The following is a 20963-nucleotide window of genomic DNA, read 5'->3' on the forward strand; positions in this document are numbered from 1 at the left end:
GCTCAATATCGTAGAAATATTTTATATATCTTTGGAACAATGAGTCCATTTTAATCACAATCTGAATGAATCTATAGAGATAACAAACATATTTTACAACATAATCCACCCCCTTATTCTCAAGACGTATGTAGGAAGAACAGCACATTAGCGGATCACTCAACCAACATATTGCATGCCCTCCACATACATACATACATTATCATTATAGACTGTTATGCCTTTCAGCGTTCAGTCTGTAAGCCTCTGAGAATTTACTAAACGTCGCCACAATCCTCGATTTGCCACTAGTCTTGTGGCCTCATTTAGTTCTATACCTCTTATCTTTAAATCATTAAAAACCGAGTCTAACCATCGTCGTATTGGTCTCCCTCTACTTCTCTTACCCTCCATAACAGAGTCCATTATTCTCCTAGGTGACCTATCCTCCTCCATTCGCCTCACATGACCCCACCACCGAAGCCGGTTTATGCGTACAGCTTCATCCATCGAGTTCATTCCTAAATTAGCCTTTATCTCCTCATTCCAAGTACCCTCCTGCCATTGTTCCCACCTGTTTGTACCAGCAATCATTCTTGCTACTTTCATGTCTGTTACTTCTAACTTATGAATAAGATATCCTGAGTCCACCCAGCTTTCGCTCCCGTAAAGCAAAGTTGGTCTGAAACCAGACCGATGTAAAGATAGTTTCGTCTGGGAGCTGACTTCCTTCTTACAGAATACTGCTGATCGCAACTGTGAGCTCACTGCATTACCTTTACTACACCTTGATTCAATCTCACTTAGTATATTACCATCCTGGGAGAACACACAACCTAAATACTTGAAATTATCGACCTGTTCTAGCTTTGTATCACCAATCTGACATTCAATTCTTTTGAATTTCTTACCTACTGACATCAATTTAGTCTTCGAGAGGCTAATTTTCATACCATACTCATTGCACCTATTTTCAAGTTCCAAGATATTAGACTGCAGGCTTTCGGCACAGTCTGCCACTAAGACCAAGTCGTCAGCATAGGCCAAACTGCTTACTACATTTCCACCTAACTGAATCCCTCCCTGCCATTTTATACCTTTCAGCAGATGATCCATGTAAACTACGAACAACAAAGGTGAAAGATTACAGCCTTGTCTAACCCCTGTAAGTACCCTGAACCAAGAACTCATTCTACCATCAATTCTCACTGAAGCCCAATTGTCAACATAAATGCCTTTGATTGATTTTAATAATCTACCTTTAATTCCATATTCCCCCAGTATGGCGAACATCTTTTCCATTGGTACCCTGTCATATGCTTTCTGTAGATCTAGGAAACATAAACACAACTGCCTATTCCTCTCGTAGCATTTTTCAATTACCTGGCGCATACTGAAAATCTGATCCTGACAGCCTCTCTGTGGTCTGAAACCACACTGGTTTTCATCCAACTTCCTCCCAACGACTGATCGCACCCTCCCTTCCAAGATGCCAGTGAATACTTTGCCTGGTATACTAACTAATGAGATACCTCTATAGTTGTTGCAATCCTTCCTGTTCCCTTGCTTATAGATAGGTGCAATTACTGCTTTTGTCCAATCTGAAGGTACCTTACCAACACTCCACGCTAATTTTACTACTCTATGAAGCCATTTCATCCTGCCTTCCCACTATACTTCACCATTTCTGGTCTAATTTGATCTATTCCTGCCGCCTTATGACAATGGAGTTTATTTACTATTCTTTCCACTTCCTCAAGCATAATTTCACCAACATCATTTTCCTCCTCCCCATGAGCTTGGCTGTTTGCAACACCACCAGGATGATTTCCTTTTACATTGAGAAGATGTTCAAAATATTCCCTCCACCTCTCCAGTGATTCCCTGGGATCTATTATGAGTTCACCTGAATTACTCGAAACACTGTTCATTTCCTTTTCCCTCCCTTCCTAAGATTCTTTATTACTGTCCAGAAAGGTTTCCCTGCTGCTTGACCTAGCCTTTCCAGGTTATTACCAAAATCTTCCCATGACTTCTTTTTGGATTCAACAACTATTTGTTTCGCTCTGTTTCTTTCATCTACGTACCAATCCCTGTCTGCCTCGGCCCTTGTTTGGAGCCATTTCTGATAAGCCTTCTTTTTACGTTTACAAGCTGCTCTCACTTCATCATTCCACCAAGATGTTCGCCTTTTCACATCTTTACACACAGTTGTTCCTAGGCATTCCCTTGCTGTTTCTACTACAGCATCCCTGTATGCCACCCATTCACTTTCTATATCCTGAACCTGCTTACTGTCTACTGTTCGAAACTTCTCACTAATCATATCCATGTACTTCTGTCTAATTTCCTCGTCCTGGAGATTTTCTACCCTTATTCATTTGCAGACAGATTTCACTTTCTCTACCCTAGGCCTAGAGATACTAAGTTCACTACAGATCAGATAGTGGTCTGTATCATCGAAAAATCCGCGAAAAACTCGTACATACCTAACAGATTACCTGAATTCAAAGTCTGTTAAGATAGAGTCTATTATGGATCTGGTACCCCTAGCCTCCCATGTGTAGCGGTGAATAGCCTTATGCTTGAAGAATGTACTCGTAACAGCTAAACCCATACTAGCACAGAAGTCCAGCAAACGCTTCCCATTCCCATTAGCTTGAATATCCTCCCCACATTTACCAATCACCCATTCGTATCCTTCAGTTCTATTCCCAACTCTCGCATTGAAATCGCCCATTAGCACTATTCTATCCTTGCTGTTGACCCTGACCACGATGTCACTCAATGCTTCATAAAACTTGTCAACTTCATCCTCATCTGCACCCTCACATGGTGAATACACGGACACAATTCTTGTCCTAATTCCTCCCACTGACAAATCTACCCACATCATTCGCTCATTTACATGCCTAACCGAAACTATGTTGCGTGCAATGGTATTCCTGATAAAGAGCCCTACCCCAGACTCTGCCCTTCCTTTTCTAACACCCATCAAGTACACTTTATAATCTCCCACCTCTTCCTCATTATCTCCCCTTACCCGAATATCACTTACTCCTAGCACATCCAGATGCATCCTCTTTGCTGACTCAGCCAGTTCTACCTTCTTTCTTCCATAAGCCCCATTAATATTGATAGCTCCCCATCGAATTCCATTTCGTTCGCCAAGTTGTTTCCAAGGAGTCCCTCGCCTGTCAAATGGGAGTGGGACTCCATTACTCCCATAGGTCCGAGGCTTGCTTAAAGTGTTCTGAGCTCGGTAAATTCATGAAGCAGGATGCTGCCCTACTTGCACATAGTCCAAGTGTGGATCTCTCCTCTAACGGGTTATGGACCACCGGTGAATTTTATAGTCCTAGCCGCCTGAGCACAAGGAGGGCCACGACTCAGAATATGTCCGAGATGCCCGCTCCCATTCCATAGCAACTGGTATCCCGACTCTCAGGACCACTTACTAGGCCACTCAGCCGTTGCCCATGGTTCACGAACTAGGACGTGACTACAGTAACCCACAAACATGAACCCTCCACACCATAGCCAATTAAAAACAAGTCACCGCCCCCTCCTAAAGTCAGCAATAAGCTCCATGCAGACATCGGCTAGCAGTGCACCTCCAATTTTCCTACCAGTAGGGTAACAAGAGCGACAAGTAAGGGAGTAAGTACCATCAAACCACTCTCCAGTAATTAAAGCCCAGATATACAGATTAGCTCTCATTTCTTCTGTTTCTTATTTTCCCACAGACTTTGCGACTACTGTGACATACAACCAAGCCCGTACCGTCAATAAATTTTTCACCTTCAATTCCAACAGTGACATTTTGAAAATACAGCAGCTGTTACATAATAACGAAGGATGTTCCCCTCACTCCTCGGCAAACTGCCGTAACTGCAAATTGCCTTAAACTGACGCTTTAACAAGATCATCTATTTTGACTCAGGTTTTTTTATTTTTAATCGATGATTTGACTACGAATATACGAACATTTTTAACATATGTTTTTATATCCAAGCAACAACATAAGAACTTAATATATTCCTCAACTTCAAGTTTTCATAAATTATTTTAAAATTCTGCTCAACATTGTACAAATGCACTCCAATTATCTGTGACCTAGATCCTAGGATGTACTTCAAATTTTAAGGTGTTTTTATGACATAGAACCCATGTCAACCATTTTAACCCTTTCCGGTTCTTATGGCCCAAAAGCGCCCGACTGTTCACTTAGCCTTCCGGTCCTTAGTGCCCAGCTGCGTTATTAGCATTTGTCTGCGATTTGTGCAATAGTTTTTTATTTCCTTCATCAGTGAAGTTTATAAGGTATTTATGATGTCTGACATTGCCTTGGCAACGGTCTTGAAATTCCAAGAGCACGGGTCAGCTGTTTCAGTTGTAAACATGGAGGGACTGAATATTGCAGATATTTAAACTGAGCTAAATATAGGCGAAGAAAGTGACACATAATCATTGAGTAGGGGTGAAGGTGAATATTTAATGAGTGAATAACATATCAACAAAGATAATTTTAGTGATAACAGTGATATAAATGAAAACGAATATCGAGAAAGCGGACCTGATGGTGATACTGCGGCAATTTAGAACACACACATATTTTGTTCCGTTACTCCGAATGATTACATGGATGATATTGAACCTGCTCATAATTAGGAAAGAGCATTATGAGAAAGAGTCTTTTTTTTCTATGTATGTCAGAAGGCTTGCCTGCTGCCATTTCTTAATGGATACAGTACTTTTGTAACCATCTCTTGGCACAGGCCAGAGTAAAGTGTAGCTTTCACCGAAGTCCCAGCCTCATCCATGGCTGTAACAATATGAAAGCTGCTGGGGTATGGGTGGTGCTGAGTAATGACATTCAGAGCACTAGTGCATCTGAGTGTTATGAAAGGTATTGCTCATAGTGTCAGTCATGCTGCAATAGCACTTTCTGACCCAGTGAGGAAAGCAATGGCAAACTACCTCACTCCTCGTCATGCCTAGTACGCCTCATTTTGGTACTGCCATTGGTTTTTGCAGTTTCCTTATAACCGCATAACCTTTGGTGGTGCTATTTGAGGATCCAACAAGCCTCTGGGCTGATGACCTAACAGACATGTCGGAAGGAGACAAACTATTCAATGATATAGCCTATTGTGTATATAACAATGATGCAGCATTCAAACAGTCACATACTGGTAAAATAGAAACAGAATGGGAAGACACTTGCCCGGATGAATTAAATCTTATGTACATGGGCATCATTCGACTTTCAAAATTACATGATTATTGGTTTTGTGAGGGATTCAGACAACAAAAGAATGTGACAAATGCAACCTGCCTCTGTGTGGAGTATCACCAGTAGGGGGGAGGGGTGAACCAAAAACGTTATGACTTTATAAATGGAGAAATGGATGTGATGGTATATATTCTAATATTATTAAAAATACAAATCATGGTGATCAATAGTTTTTACTGTATTTAATTTTTCTGAAACAATGTGGTCTGTTTCAGTTTTTCCTAAATAATAGGTTGAAACCTGGAGATTAGCAGAGTTAAAATGTGGGCAGGAGGGGGTCATGTATGTTTAAAGGCAGATTTCATGTTGAATGTGCATTAATACCTTTTTGATTGATTTATTCACTCTGAAATTATGATGATTCCAGGGAAATAAAAACAGGTATTCATTTAAAAAAACGTTACATCTTATTTAAAGTATTGAATTATGGAACATCGCTCAAGTGATTCCTATTATGTACGTCAAACGTCAACATGGAAAAGCAAATTATAAACTATGATATGCATATGTTTGTTGTGAGTTGTTGTGGAATGACTTAAGTATAAGCTTGAGTGGAGCTTTCAAAAGTAGGAAGGATTGTAATGTGAAGATAAAGTTAGGACAGACTGGGGCAAGTATTTGCTTATAGGACAAGGAGTACAGGACTGGAATAAATTATCAAGGGAAATGTTCAATAAATTATCAAGGTCATTGAAAATATTTAACAAAAAGCCAGGTAAACAATTATAAACAATGTAAATATGAGGTAAACGTTTGATAGGGAATGTGCCATGCTGGCAACTGCCCTATATGCAGATCAATGATGACTGATTGATATGTTGTGATAAGTAAAAAAGGATATTAATTTATGGTACTCACTATTATTTTAAAGAAAAAATATCCAGTCAAGTAGAGTTGTGGTGAACTTGGTTTTTCAACAGTACTGTACTATTTTTTACTAACACAGTACCCTGTCACACATGAACACACACAAACACAGACACAATGTTTAACAGAGATTCATGATCTCATCAAGGATGAAGAACAGAATGTCCAATATCACCAATTTATGTTCCTAACTATTTCTATTTTAAAACAATTGAATTTCTCCTCTACTGTGATTTTGCAACGTTTGCTGAATACATACGTGGCTGAAATGAAGGTGGATAAGCTACATGGTTTTTTCTATTTTTATATAAGGAATGTCTTGTGGTATTGAAATTTGTGATTTGGGTTTCATGTGCTTTTTGTCATTTCTCGAAGTTATGTTGATTGCAATTCAGTCATATACAACAGTGACATCCTTCACAGTATATAAAAATTATTTTGCAATGACATCTCTATATACATATCTGTATAGGCTATATATTGATTACCTAGTTCAAATACCACGTATCTGACAATACTACTCCTCTTCATTGTTCTCCTTAAGACTGCACACAACTTCCCACCAAATATCACAACCCAGCATTTTCAAAGTTATTTTTTGCAGCAAGAGGTGTGATAGGTGATCTTAACTAATTTTGGATCGCTGAACACGAATCTGTAGTCCATTTCTATGTATCACATCACGTTTTCTCACAATAGGTGTATCAAAATAAGAAACAGATCTGAATATTGCATATAAAAAGTACTTTGAAATGTTGATAATTTTGGAAATATTTTTTTTTTTATTATTATTATATATATTTTGAAATAGTTGAATATCGTTTTGAATTATTATATACAATGAATAATTATTGAGTATAAAATTACAATGAAATATTTAGCATTTATTGTAATATAATACTGATTTATACAAAAACACATAAACAAACAACTCTGAGGCAATGAAAGCAATTTATTTTGACAATTAAATGTGATTTACAAGCAAACAAAGTAACTTTTATTCAGTATTTTTATGAATTCATAAATGTGAACAAAATAAACTTTAACAGTCCTAGATGTCCCCTTGGAATGAACGCTTGGCTGCCCAGTGTCTGACTGCATCAAGTTTACCTTCTCTCTTCAAACACCACCAGTAGTCGGCCATCATTCGTTCATCCCACCTCCCCTGGTATCTTCTTTCTGCCTCACTGATGTCCTGGTGGAACCTCTCTCTCATCTCTTCACCAACAGCCCTAAGATTTTCCAGAAAGTGATCGAGGTGAGAATGAAGGATGTGCAGTTTCAGGCTCATTCAACACCCCAACTCTTTCATATCATCCAACATCGTTTTCAATACTGTTTCTTATTGTTCATCCTTTACATTTCCTAGGAACTTTGTTATGATGTCTCTTATTGAATTCCATGCAGCAAGTTCCACAGCTTTCATCGTCTGTTCAAAGTTTCTGTTTTTCAGAAGCTTTCTAATTTGTGGTCCATTAAAAGTGCCTTCCTTGACTTTTTGCATCATATAAATGTGGAAATTTGCTTGCAATGTCCAAGGCCTCGATGAACTCCTTCATGATTCCCAGTTTGATGTGTAGCGGTGGCAGAATAATTTTTTGTGTGTCAACTAAGGCAGCATTTGTAACATTTTTCACACCAGGTGTCAAAACTCGTCTCTTGGGTCAGGAAGGTGTAGACCAGTGTTTGCCCCTAGCTCTGCTGTCCCATGCACATAAATAACAAGGGAATTTAGTGTAGCCTGCTTGTTGTCCTAATAGAATACTACACACCCTCAAGTCACTACACACATCCCACCGGTGCTCATGATATTTGATTTTATCTAAAGCAGTTTCCATTGTGATATAATTTTCTTTTAATGAAATGGAATGTGCCACAGAAATCGAAACTAGAATGTTTCAGTTATGAAGTAGCCTTTAAGGAAACCATGGCCACTCTAACAACAGCCGATTCGCTGTTATCACAAAACAGCACTGTGCCGCAATGACACATTTTCAGACAGTAAATGGTAAATAACACGAAAACTGGATGTGATACAACAGAACCAATGACATTTCTGAAATCAGGAGACCTTATTTAGTTAAAATCACATATCAGATGCTTTGCCGCAAAAATCATGCTGGGAAGTGATATGGATGCACAGTCCATCAGAACAATTTTCGTTGTGCTCATTTTCCTATGTGTATGCTCAAAGGAAACAAACTGAAACACAGTATATTGTAGGAGTGTGTAAATTCACCATGCACCACACACTCCTGCAGTAGGGTAGAGCAAGGTTCATTTTCCTTTATTCATACGCATAGGAGAATGAACATAATGAAAATTGTGGTGATGGACTGTGTATCCATACGTGGCTGGAGGCATGACCAGTCTTAAGGTAAATAATGGATAAGAACAGCATTGTCAAATAAATGGTATTAGAACTAGGCTGTCGATATAAAACATTTACATCGTTGTCTGCCAAGTGACATGTTAGACAAGTAGTACCGGTACAGCAATGAGGATATGGACTTTGAGATTGATTGTTCTCATTGATAACTTGCCAGGAATTTATAACAGGCAAGTTAAATTTGAGTCAAAAGCAAATATATAGGGCCTAAGATGTAAATATTAAAAATGTAAAATAGGATAAAAGAAGACAGGTGGAGCGAAGGAGGTAGGAGAAGGAAAGTGAAGAGTTTAGAGAAAAGTAAACTGTTAAAATTATTCAAAATTTTAGTTACTCCCCTACCGAAAACCCTGCTACCCAGGCACGTCCCGCAAGAATGGCGTCATATGAGCGCTATTATTAACGGAATAACACTGCAATACCGGTAGTAGGCCATACGTCCCGAAACCAAAAGCATACAGATTTTGAAAGACAAACAAACCGCTTCGAAACCGAACCGTAGGTTGTTAATTACCTTTCTTGGACATTTATAACTTTTACGACATAGTTTGTACATAAGAAAACGCCAATGCTTCTAATCGTATAAAGTAATAATAGTAATAATCCCCGGCAATAATTTGGGTTATGCTGAAGAAAACAACAAGTCTATATACCGCAAATCAAAGCAGAAACAATGTGCAACGACCAACCAACCAATGGAAAATATGCCACACAACGATGGACTCAAAGTATTATTACACTACATATCTCAAGCAAATAACTGTTAATTTGGCGGGAAATGCACTGAACTTTCAATAGTATTGATGCCTCCACATCATCACACAAATAGCCAACAATAGTTACACTATAATTATCGCACGTGCATTTATTTTCAGCTTACCTGCCGACAAGTGAGTGTAATTGTACCGATATATATTTTAGTGATGTGCGCGAATTAGTGGAGGGGACGGAACGAGTAGAACTGTAGAGTAGAGGTGTGTCGGTACTGGCGTACCGGTACACGTCACCTATTCTCAGAATGGAGCAGTGACAACCTGCTCCAGGATCCTCTTCTCTACCGGTCCACTGCTACTGTAACAGACTTGCGCTGCGACTCGCAGTTTGCTGTACCGGGAAGTGTTGTTACTGCTATTCGCAAACGGTCCAGTGCCCAGCCGTCTTCGTCCCGTACCGTTAGGGAGGTTGTGACAAGAACAGGACGGAGACATACCGGTATGGTGTTCAATATTTCATGCGAACGAAAGAAATCCACAGTAATCTACTTCAGCATTAAAACGTTTCTACAAATAATAATAATAATAATAATAATAATAATAATAATAATAATAATAATAATAATAATAATAATAATAATAATAATAATAATAATAATAATAATAATAATAATAATATCCACAGGAAACAAGGTACCCAGATGAAGAGATTTTTGAATCCGAAGGCTACCGATTTTTCAAGAGTAAAGCGCAAAGAGCAATCCTCAAAGGAGCTGTGATGCTTGGAACCGCGTTTGCTGTTAGAACCAAGATCCTTCAATCGGTTGCAAATTTTGAACCTGTGAATGACAGATTGTCTATACTCACAATTAAATGCGCGAACAAAACCTACGCCCTAGTTAACGCACATGCTCCTACAAATGATAAGAACAAGTCTGATCCAGACGAAGTTGATAATTTCTGGGACCTACTGGATGAAAAATTAAACAAAATCCCCAAACACCATGTCAAGCTTCTTTTGGATGACTTCAATGCCCAACTAGGTCGTTAACAGAAGTACAAGAAAGTTATAGGAAATTACCCTGCTCACTAAAGAACCAATCCCAACGGCAAAAGACTGGTGTCCATTTGCGAAAATCACAACCTGCAGGTCATGTCGACCCACTATCGCCATCTACCCGGAAAGCAAATGACTTGGCGTTCTCCTGTCCAAGCTCTCAGAGAGTTCCAAACTGATCATGTTGCAATCTCCAGGAGAAACAGCCCTGAGATTATGAATGTCAAGGTAAAGAAAGGTATCAATGTGGCCTCAGATCATTATATGTCTGTTATCAAATTCAAACCAATTCCCGCAAACACAAGGAAGACAACCAAACAGATCACACGCTTCGACAATGATAAACTTCGGCAAAGGGTCGAGGAGTTCCAGGAGAAGGCTAGACCAAATGACTGTGACTTTAACAACGCCAAAAGTCTCCTTGTTGAGGCCGCCAAAGACGTTGCAGAAATCAAGAGAAGCAAAAAGCATGCCTGGTGGAATGGTACCTGCGAATCAGTCCTCCAAGAAAGACTCAATGCGTGGAAACAATACTACTCTACGAAATCAGAAAATGATTGGGAAACCTACAAAACCCAACGTGCCCAAGCAGCTAGGGTGTTCAGAACTGGGAAACGTAAATACGAAAAATCTCTCATTGAAAAGATAGAACAAAACTTTAGGAAGAATGAAAGCAGAGAGTACTACAGAGCCTTCAAACGCAAACTCACTGGCTATAAACCACCATCTCTATGCTTTGAGCGAGCAGACGGCACACTGGCGACGTCAAATGAAGAAAATTGCAGCATTCTGGCAGATTACTTCAAGAATTTACTTAATTGCTCTAAACCGCAAAGCGCCATTGAGACCAAGGAACCCTTACTCAGGTACCCAGATTCCAGACCACCCGACAGAGATTAAATCAAGCGCCACATTGCCCGTCTCAAAATTAACAAAGCGCCGGGGTAGACTCAGTAGTAGCAGAACTATGGAAATCACTTGATATCTTGATATCTTGCAAAAGCAAATAGAAGAAATTTGGAACAAGGAGACCCTACCCGAAGATTAAAAATTGCTTTGATCCATCCATTACACAAAAAAGGCAGCATGAAGAACATCAACAACTACAGAGGAATATCTTTGCTACCCGTGACTTACAAAATTCTATCACTTGCCATCCTGGAGCGTTTGGAAGCACAAGTCGAACATGAAATAGGTGAATACCAAGGAGGGTTCAGAAAAGGTCGCTCAACAGCTGAACAGATCCAAAATCTCAAAACGATCATCAGATATTGTACACTAAGGTCCAAGCAGTATGTGTCCGTCTTTGTGGACTTTAAGAAAGCGTACGGTACGACTCCATTGACCGGGAAGTCCTGCTAAACATCTTAAATGAATTTGGAGTTGATTTGAAACTGCTGGCATTAATTAGAGCCACCCTGACCGATACAAAATCCAAGGTGAAGTTCCACGGATGTCTCTCGCATTCCTTTGACATCAAAACAGGAGTCCGACAAGGTGATGGGCTATCCCCGATACTCTTCAACTGTGTTCTTGAAAAGATCATCAGAACCTGGCGGGTGAGATTACAGGAAACCAACTACAGTCCATTGAGAATAGGAACCAAATCCAAGGGGATTGCAACAGACTGCTTAGCATTTGCCGATGATATTGCTGTTCTCTCAAACGACATAGAAACCGATAGAGCTCAAGTTGAAATTTTAAATGAAATTGCCGAACAAACTAGTTTGCAGATATCGTTTGAGAAAACAGAAGTAATGACTAACATCAAAGAGGCTCCACCAAAACTCCATACAAAATACGGGGACATCACCCGAGTAGACAAATTAAAATACCTGGGTGAGATCATCATGAAAAATGGACTGGACAAAGAAGCACTTCAGGAGCGAGTACGCAAACTGGAAATAGCCTACCAAACCTCCCGCACAACCTACAACAAAAAATGCCTTTCCCAAAACACCAAGATTCGTCACTATGAAACAGTTCTGAAGCTAGTAGTTCTATATGCAGCTGAAACCCTGTCTCCAAATGCCAACAAAGGACTCCTTGAAGAACTGGAGAGAACGCAAAATTGTGAGAGGCATCTTGGGATCAAAGTACAGAAATGGAATCCATCAAAAGAGATCCAGCAAGGAAGTCTACAGCAAAATAGAGAAAATTACCGACACAATCAGAAAAAGACGGGCACGATTTTACGGTCATCTGAAAAGAATGGACGAAAGAAAGTTAACTAAAGAAATCTTTCACTTTTTTGATTCAAACCCCAAAACCACAATTCCCTGGTTTGGAAATACCAAAGAAGACCTGCAAATGCTACATATCTCAGCTGAAGACGCCCTTAACAGAGATCTCTTCCGCAAGAAAATATTGACGAACTGGCTAAACCGAGACGAGCAACCGAAGAGAAGACACGGTGCCCCTTGGACAGAGGAGCGTAAGCAGGCCCACTCACAAAGAATGAGGGAAATTTGGGCTCTAAAGAAGGCCAAGTTCAGTGTCAAATGCAACAAGACTTAACGTGGTCCTTGATGGCCCCAGCAAATTATATAATAATAATAATAATAATAATAATAATAATAATAATAATAATAATAATAATAATTTGTTGTTTGAGTCATCAGTCCATAGACTGGTTTGATGCAGCTCTCCATGCAACCCTACCCTGTGCTAACCTTTTCATTTCTACGTAACTATTGCATCATACATCTGTATCTAATCTGTTTGTCATATTCATACCTTGGTCTACCCCTACCGTTCTTGCCACCTACACTTCCTTCAAAAACCAACTGAACAAGTCTTGGGTGTCTTAAGATGTGTCCTATCATTCTATCTCTTCTTCTCGTCAAATTTAGCCAAATTGATCTCCTCTCACCAATTCGATTCAGTATCTCTTCATTCGTGATTCGATCTATCCATCTCACCTTCAGCATTCTTCTGTAACACCACATTTCGAAAGCTTCTATTCTCTTTCTTTCTGAGCTAGTTATCGTCCATGTTTCACTTCCATACAATGCCACGCTCCACACAAAAGTCTTCAAAAACATCTTTCTAATTCCGATATCAATGTTTGAAGTGAGCAAATTTCTTTTCTTAAGAAAGCTCTTCCTTGCTTGTGCTAGTCTGCATTTTATGTCCTCCTTACTTCTGCCATCGTTGGTTATTTTACTACCCAAGTAACAATATTCATCTACTTCCTTTAAGACTTCGTTTCCTAATCTAACATTTCCTACATCACCTGCCTTCGTTCGACTGCACTCCATTACTTTCATTTTGGACTTATTTATTTTCATCTTGTACTCCTTACCTAAGACTTCATCCATACCATTCAGCAACTTCTCGAGATCTTCTGCAGTCTCAGATAAAATAACAATATCATCGGCAAATCTCAACGTTTTGATTTCCTCTCCTTGGACTGTGATTCCCTTTCCAAATTTCTCTTTGATTTCCTTTACTGCCTGTTCTATGTAAACATTGAAAAGGAGAGGGGACATACTGCAGCCTTGCCTCACTCCTTTCTGGATTGCTGCTTCTTTTTCAAAGCCCTCGATTCTTATCACAGCAGACTGATTTTTATACAGGTTGTAGATAATTCTTCGTTCTCGGTATCTGATCCCTATCATCTTCAGAATCATAAATAGCCTGGTCCAATCAACATTATCGAATGCCTTTTCTAGATCTACGAATGCCATGTACGTGGGCTTGTCCTTCTTGATTCGATCCTCTAAGATCAGACGTAAAGTCAGGATTGCTTCACGTGTTCCTACATTTCTTCTGAAGCCAAATTGATCTTCCCCCAACTCAGCTTCAACTTGTTTTTCCATTCTTCTGTAAATAATACGTGTTAAAATTTTGCAGGCATGAGATACTAAACTAATAGTGCGGTAGTTTTCACACCTGTCAGCACCGGCTTTCTTGGGAACAGGTATAACAACATTCTGCCGAAAATCGGATGGGACTTCTCCTGTCGCATACATCTTGCACACTAAATGAAATAACCTTACCATGCTGGTTTCTCCTAAGGCAGTCAGTAATTCAGAGGGAATATCATCAATTCCAGGTGCCTTGTTCCTATTTAGGTCACTCACAGCTCTGTCAAACTCTGACTTCAAAATTGAGTCTCCCATTTCATCAGCATCAACAGCCTCTTCATGTTCCAGAACGAAATTATCTACATCGTCACCTTGATACAACTGTTGGATATGCTCCTGCCATCTTTCTGCTTTGTCTTCTTTCCCTAGAAGTGGCTTTCCATATGAGCTCTTAATATTCATGCACCTAGATTTCCTTTCTCCAAAGGTTTCCTTGATTTTCCTGTATGCAGCATCTACCTTTCCCAGGACCATACAGCCTTCGACATCCTTGCACTTCTCCTTCAGCCATTCTTCCTTAGCTACCATGCACTTTCTATCCACTTCATTCTTTAATCGCCTGTATTTTTTCTGCCCTCTTCATTTCTAGCATTCTTGTATTTTCGTCGTTTATCAATCAGGTATAGTATCTTCTGAGTTATCCACTGATTCTTAGTTGATCTTTTCTTCCTTCCTAACATTTCTTCAGCAGCCCTACTGACTTCATTTTTCATGACTATCCACCCTTCCTCTATTGTGTTTCTTTCACCCTTTTCATTTAGTCCTTGTGCAACATGGTCCTTAAACAATCCCTCACACTCTTCTCTTTCAACTTGTCTAGATCCCATCTTTTTGCATTCTTTCCTTTCTTCAATTTCTTCAATTTCAGATGGCATTTCATGACCAACAAGTTGTGGTCAGAGTCCACGTCTGCTCCTGGGAAAGTTTTGCAATCCAACACCTGGTTTCTGAATTTCTGCCTAATCATTATGAAGTCTATTTGATACCTTCCAGTGTCTCCAGGTCTCGTCCACGTATACAGCCGTCGTTTGTGGTGGTTGAACCAAGTATTGGCGAGGACTAAATTATGGTCAGTGCAGAATTCAACCAGCCGACTTCCTCTTTCGTTCCATTGTCCCAATCCAAATTCTCCTACTGTGCTACCTTCTCTTCCTTGGCCTACCACTGCGTTCCAGTCTCCCATCACAATTAGATTCTCGTCACCTTTGACATATTGTATTAAATCTTCTATCTCCTCATATATTATTTCAATTTCTTCATCATCCGCTGAACTAGTAGGCATATAGACCTGCACTATTGTGGTGGGCATTGGTTTGGTGTCTATCTTGGCGACAATAATTTTTTCACTATGCTGGTCGTAGTAGCTTATCCGCTGCCCTATTTTCTTATTCATTATTAAACCAACTCCTGCATTACCCCTGTTTGATTTCGTGTTGATAATTCGGTAGTCATCTGACCAAAAATCCTGTTCTTCCTGCCAACATACTTCATTTATAACAACTACATCTAACTTTAGCCTATCCATCTCCCTTTTCAGATTCTCTAATCTACCACAACGATTCAAACTTCTAACATTCCACGCTCCGACTCGCAGAATGTCAGTATCCATCTTCCTGATGATCGCCCCCTCTCGTGTAGTCCCCACCCGGAGATCCGAATGGGGGACTAGTTTACCTCCGGATTATTTTACCCGGGAGGAAGCCATCATCAGTACATCATTCATACAGAGAGAGCTGCATATTTTTGTGATTATTATTAATGGCTGTTTTTCTTAACATAGTTAAAATATAGTTAAACGTCACTTTTAACACTATAACTGATCATTTAATCTGGCGAACATGATAAATGAACATTTTAAAATCACAACACTGAATACTTTTTAAAACGTCAGATATTTCAAAATGATCATCGGCGATTTCTAAACAACATTATAGGCCATTCACATGTCAGAATCTTAGGGAAGAATTGCACACAAAATGTTATTTTCCTAGTTGGGAAGTAACTGGGTAAAAGTAATCGGATTACTTGTAACGATTACATTAAAAAATACTTGTAATAGTTACTTTTTCCAGAAAGTCTACTTGTAATTTACTTCTTGAAATAAAATTGTGCCGGGCGGAGTAGCTTGGTCGGTTCAGCGCTGGCCTTCTGACCCCAACTTGGCAGGTTCGATCCTGGCTCAGTCCGGTGGTATTTGAAGGTACTCAAATACGTCAGCCTCGTATCGGTAGATTTAGGGGCACGTAAAGGAACTCATGCGGTACTAAATTTCGGCATCTCGGTGTCTCCGAAAATCGTAATAGTAGTTAGTGGGACGTAAAGCAAATAACATTATTATTAGTAGATTTACTGGCAAGTTAAAGAACACCTGTAGAACAAAATTCCGGCACCTCGGCGTCTCTGAAAACCGTAAATGTACTTATTGGGGCGTAAAACAAATAACAATATTATGTATGCATTTATTAATTGAAGATAAAAAATATTTTCCATTCTTTCAACCTACCCCCGTGTGCCACTATCGAATCAGATAAGACAGATTCAGAATTAAGTATTTATTTATTTTCCACCTAGTCGATACAATGATTGCTTAAGGCAATTTTTAATTGTTAAAAGTGGTACATGTTTCGTATATTATCAACATCTTCAACCACATAACACTGTAAAGTAATGCTTTAGAGGAAGTGTCCTTAAAATTAACATAAGGTTGACACTTCCTCTAAAGCATTACTTTGTCAATTTATATATTTTTCATCTAAACAGTGGAAAATAAAGAAAATAAATAAATACTTAATTGTGAATCTATTGAAGTGCGATACGGACCATGAAGCTGATTTTATGTCATCAGATAAGACAGGCGTGATCATGACATAATCGAAGAACAGAGCAAATCGTGCGTCCGCTGACTACGCAAGCCTACTATGCTATGTTCCTCAGCTCCATCTGTGGTTGTACCGGTTTGTCACTGGACCGGCAACGTGTCACTGCTCCAGTCATGTCACTGGAGCAGTGGAAGCAGTGACACATTATTTTTGGACCGTCACACCTCTACTGTAGAGTAACTCGGTTCTTCAGGTTTACGTGACGTCACAGCGGAGCACCGATTCAACTCGAATGCTCCGTATAGCGCTGCGGGTGCTTCAGTAAACCTTAGTAGCGTATACTCGTCCAACACTTGGCCAGCTGGATACCTCGCTGCACAACTTGTAAGCAAAGAGAATGCTTGTAAGGAGCGATAAAAGAGTCTGGATGGTCTGGATTTTAGAAATAGCAGTGAGAGCGCTAAAGGTGTGGTTCGTATGTGCCATCTGTCGGTTCAGTATTCAACTAAACTATTGGAATGGCTGCGGAGCTGCGGACTCTATGTTATTTTCTCCTCTGCCTTATTATTACCATGTATATTTTACCGAACTCGTACGCTCATGTTCATTGATAGTACTGATTATATAGGCTACTTGCTGAACGTATTTTTGATTATTATGAAAGGTGTTGTCAATAAAATTTAGGTTAGGCATATACATAATTCGTGAAAAAACATATAATGATGTTGATAGGGAGGAAATATCCATGCAAGATCCATGTGCGGTGTTAAAAGGATCTGTTGAAGTAAATTAAAAAAAATTGTATATGCAACATATAGCATACTTGAATAATATTTTATATTGATTTGAAGGTGGTGTCCGCGGTATGTTCGATCTCTAACCTAAGTTTCGCCCAGTGAGTACCGAAACTTTTACCGATTGATATACATGAATTCACTTTGGAAGCTCTTAATCTCTTCAAAGATCTCTAGCGCCACTTGGACTTCCAGATAAATTCCTCAATCTCCACTTCTGTCACTGACCTTCAGAAATTGCTGTAGGCAGCTCCCCACTCGATTGCCAATCTCACTGCTCACATATTCTGGCATCGCAGTAAACATTTCAACGTCTTGCTTAAGGATTTAGAATGAAAAAATTCCTCAGCCTGTTTCCAGTCATTCGACCGGGTCAGGAATGGAATGAATGAAGCCCCCATCTAGCGGCGAGGGTAGGAACTGCGCCGGCTGCTTAAGCCTGTCACATTCTTCTGGGGAAATTATTAATGAATGACAGAGGAAATTACTTTCTTTTTGCTATTGGCTTTACGTCGCACCGACACAGATAGGTCTTATGGCGACGACGGGATAGGAAAGGGGTAGGACTGGGAAGCAAGCGGCCGTGGCCTTAATTAAGGTATAGTACGCGAAGCTTTTCTTGAGCCCTAGTTCCCATTCAGCACTATGGAGCTCAGGGCTCAAGAAAAGGTTCGCGTACTATACAGCTCCCAGCATTTGCCTTATGTGAAAATGGGAAACCACAGAAAACCATCTTCAGGGCTGCCGACAGTGGGGTTCGAACCCACTATCTCCCGAATACTGGATACTGGCCGCACTTAAGCGACTGCAGCTATCGAGCTCGGTGACAGAGGAAATTAAATGATTGTTGGGGATTCGAGATGAGTACATAAAGACACTACTTTCCAGGAGTGACATATCTTTGGATATCCTTCTGTTATACATGATCAATACATTAAACCTGTTCCCCCATCTTGAAAAGGGTATGCAGATAATTCCCAGCGGCTCAATTTCTTCTCGGGGTATCCATCTCTCAAGTAAAGTCTGAAGATTTTACATTAGGTCGCTTAACGTGAGTCTTGCATAATAAAATGTTCACCAACTCTGAATTTCCCAAAGTCACTGACATCCATTCATATAAGACAAGGCAAAAAAATAAATTACATGTTCATCAAAATTATACAACAAGGTTTGGCACTAAGGAAGTGCAACACTTACTAATATCTGAATATAACAGCATTCCTGACAACATAGCAATCATCTCTAAAACTGTGCCATTTCGTAATAAGCTAAAGAAATACCCGTTAGGCACTATAAATGTGTAACAGTTATTTCCTTGATATTTCCATTTCCAAATCTTAAAAGTCTAAAAGTTGTTCCTCCTGTATTGTTACTCTGATAATAATCCACTTAATATAATCCTATCCATTAGGTAAATTGTGATACTTAAAGTATATGTAAAACCACTATAATTACTCTTTCACGTTTAGACCTTATGCGTTAATCCGCCATTGTTGTGATTATCTATGTATTGTTCCTCTTGACAGAGCTCTTGCTCTCTGGAACCCTATTTATCAATAAATTTAAAAAAAAATGTAAGTCCTTGATAAATTCAAATCAGGTATCAACTCAGTCAATTACTTTCTTGGTTTACCAACTAGCTTATCAACTACGTAAAAGGGAAAGAATTCATCACACACAAATTCTGGAAAACATAATGATATTTATTTGAATAAAAGATTGCCCTAGGAAAAAGTAATGTGATTTAGGGTAGTATTCGCTTTGTTACTATGTACAGATAATAATTCAGAGTCACCGGTGGCTTGTGAAAAGGAAATTAAATGCTATGTTAAGCTATTTACACCAATTCCGAAATGAAATCAAAAATGAATATTACTATTTACAATTGATCACTGGACATCCACAGTCTTCATTGAAAACATGTCGTTAAGTTGACGCAAATATGGTTATGATATTTAGATTGCTCATTATCATCAAAATCAGGCTAATTAGATCTGAATAAAATGTATAGTTCAGCAGAATGAAATGTAAAATAAACAAATAGATCTGAGTATGAATATAAATATACATATGAGCATAAACTTGAACATAAATTCGAACATAAATCTGAACTCATTTAATTTGGTCTTTCTTCTTAGATGCTAAGGCATATTTCTCTAATGCCTGTCAAAACTGGCTCCTAGCCTATCATTTCCCTATCCATTATTCTCTTAAAGAACGTGAATTCAAATAAACTCTGTGTCAGAATAAAGAAGTTATCTATCTAGCTTTCCACATAATTTTTTATTCACATACACATCTATTTCAGGCTCTATGTGCTCTTCCTTCGTCATATTCCATAATATTTCTCATCTTCGCAAGTTACTCAATTCATTTGGGCAGTCAGAATGTAAATACTACGTATTTATGATCGGAAATATATTACCGCATCTATAAATACCATATTTGCATTTGGCCATGAACACCGCTATAAAATACATCATAATATTCTCGTACTTGAAATACAGCATCTACTATTGTCATATAATCCCATCAAAATCTCAATTCTACTTCAATGTATATCACTCATACCTTAGTTTAGGTTATTCCCGCGGTGTGCTCAGTTCCACGTACATGTATCATTTCACACAAATCCTTACCTCTTATAAATGTGACATGGCATTTCCTTAGATGCAGGCAATCCTTGCCTTCTCCGTAACACATAAATAAACATCCGCATTTCATTATACATTGACTTATTTCGCCAAGTTACCAATACTGTAACATGATTTCAACATTCAACTAACAACTTCTTTATCATTACCTCCACTACAACATGTCGCGATTACTCTTATATTACCATGCCAAATATGTCACAATTGCCTTTCTTGTAAACACATCTCAATAACGTTATATATCATAACCCAAACTGAGTTCAATACTCTTATGTCGCGGAGCAAAGAGTACGTGATTCTACATCTCAGACACGCGGACCAAACATGACGTAAACATTTAGTATAACCAATACGAGATTTACCAAAATTCCACAATGTGTCAAATCATTGCTATCAGCTGTTATAAAAGACAGTTCCTTCAAATTCTCGTAACTCATTAGTTATTCTGACCAAAAATGCTGTGGCGTATATGTAATGTACTAGAATCCTATTCTACACTGCTCGATCGTATTACTATAGACGTAAA

Source organism: Anabrus simplex, chromosome 3 (genome assembly GCF_040414725.1).
Source record: "Anabrus simplex isolate iqAnaSimp1 chromosome 3, ASM4041472v1, whole genome shotgun sequence".
NCBI lineage: Eukaryota > Metazoa > Arthropoda > Insecta > Orthoptera > Tettigoniidae > Anabrus > Anabrus simplex.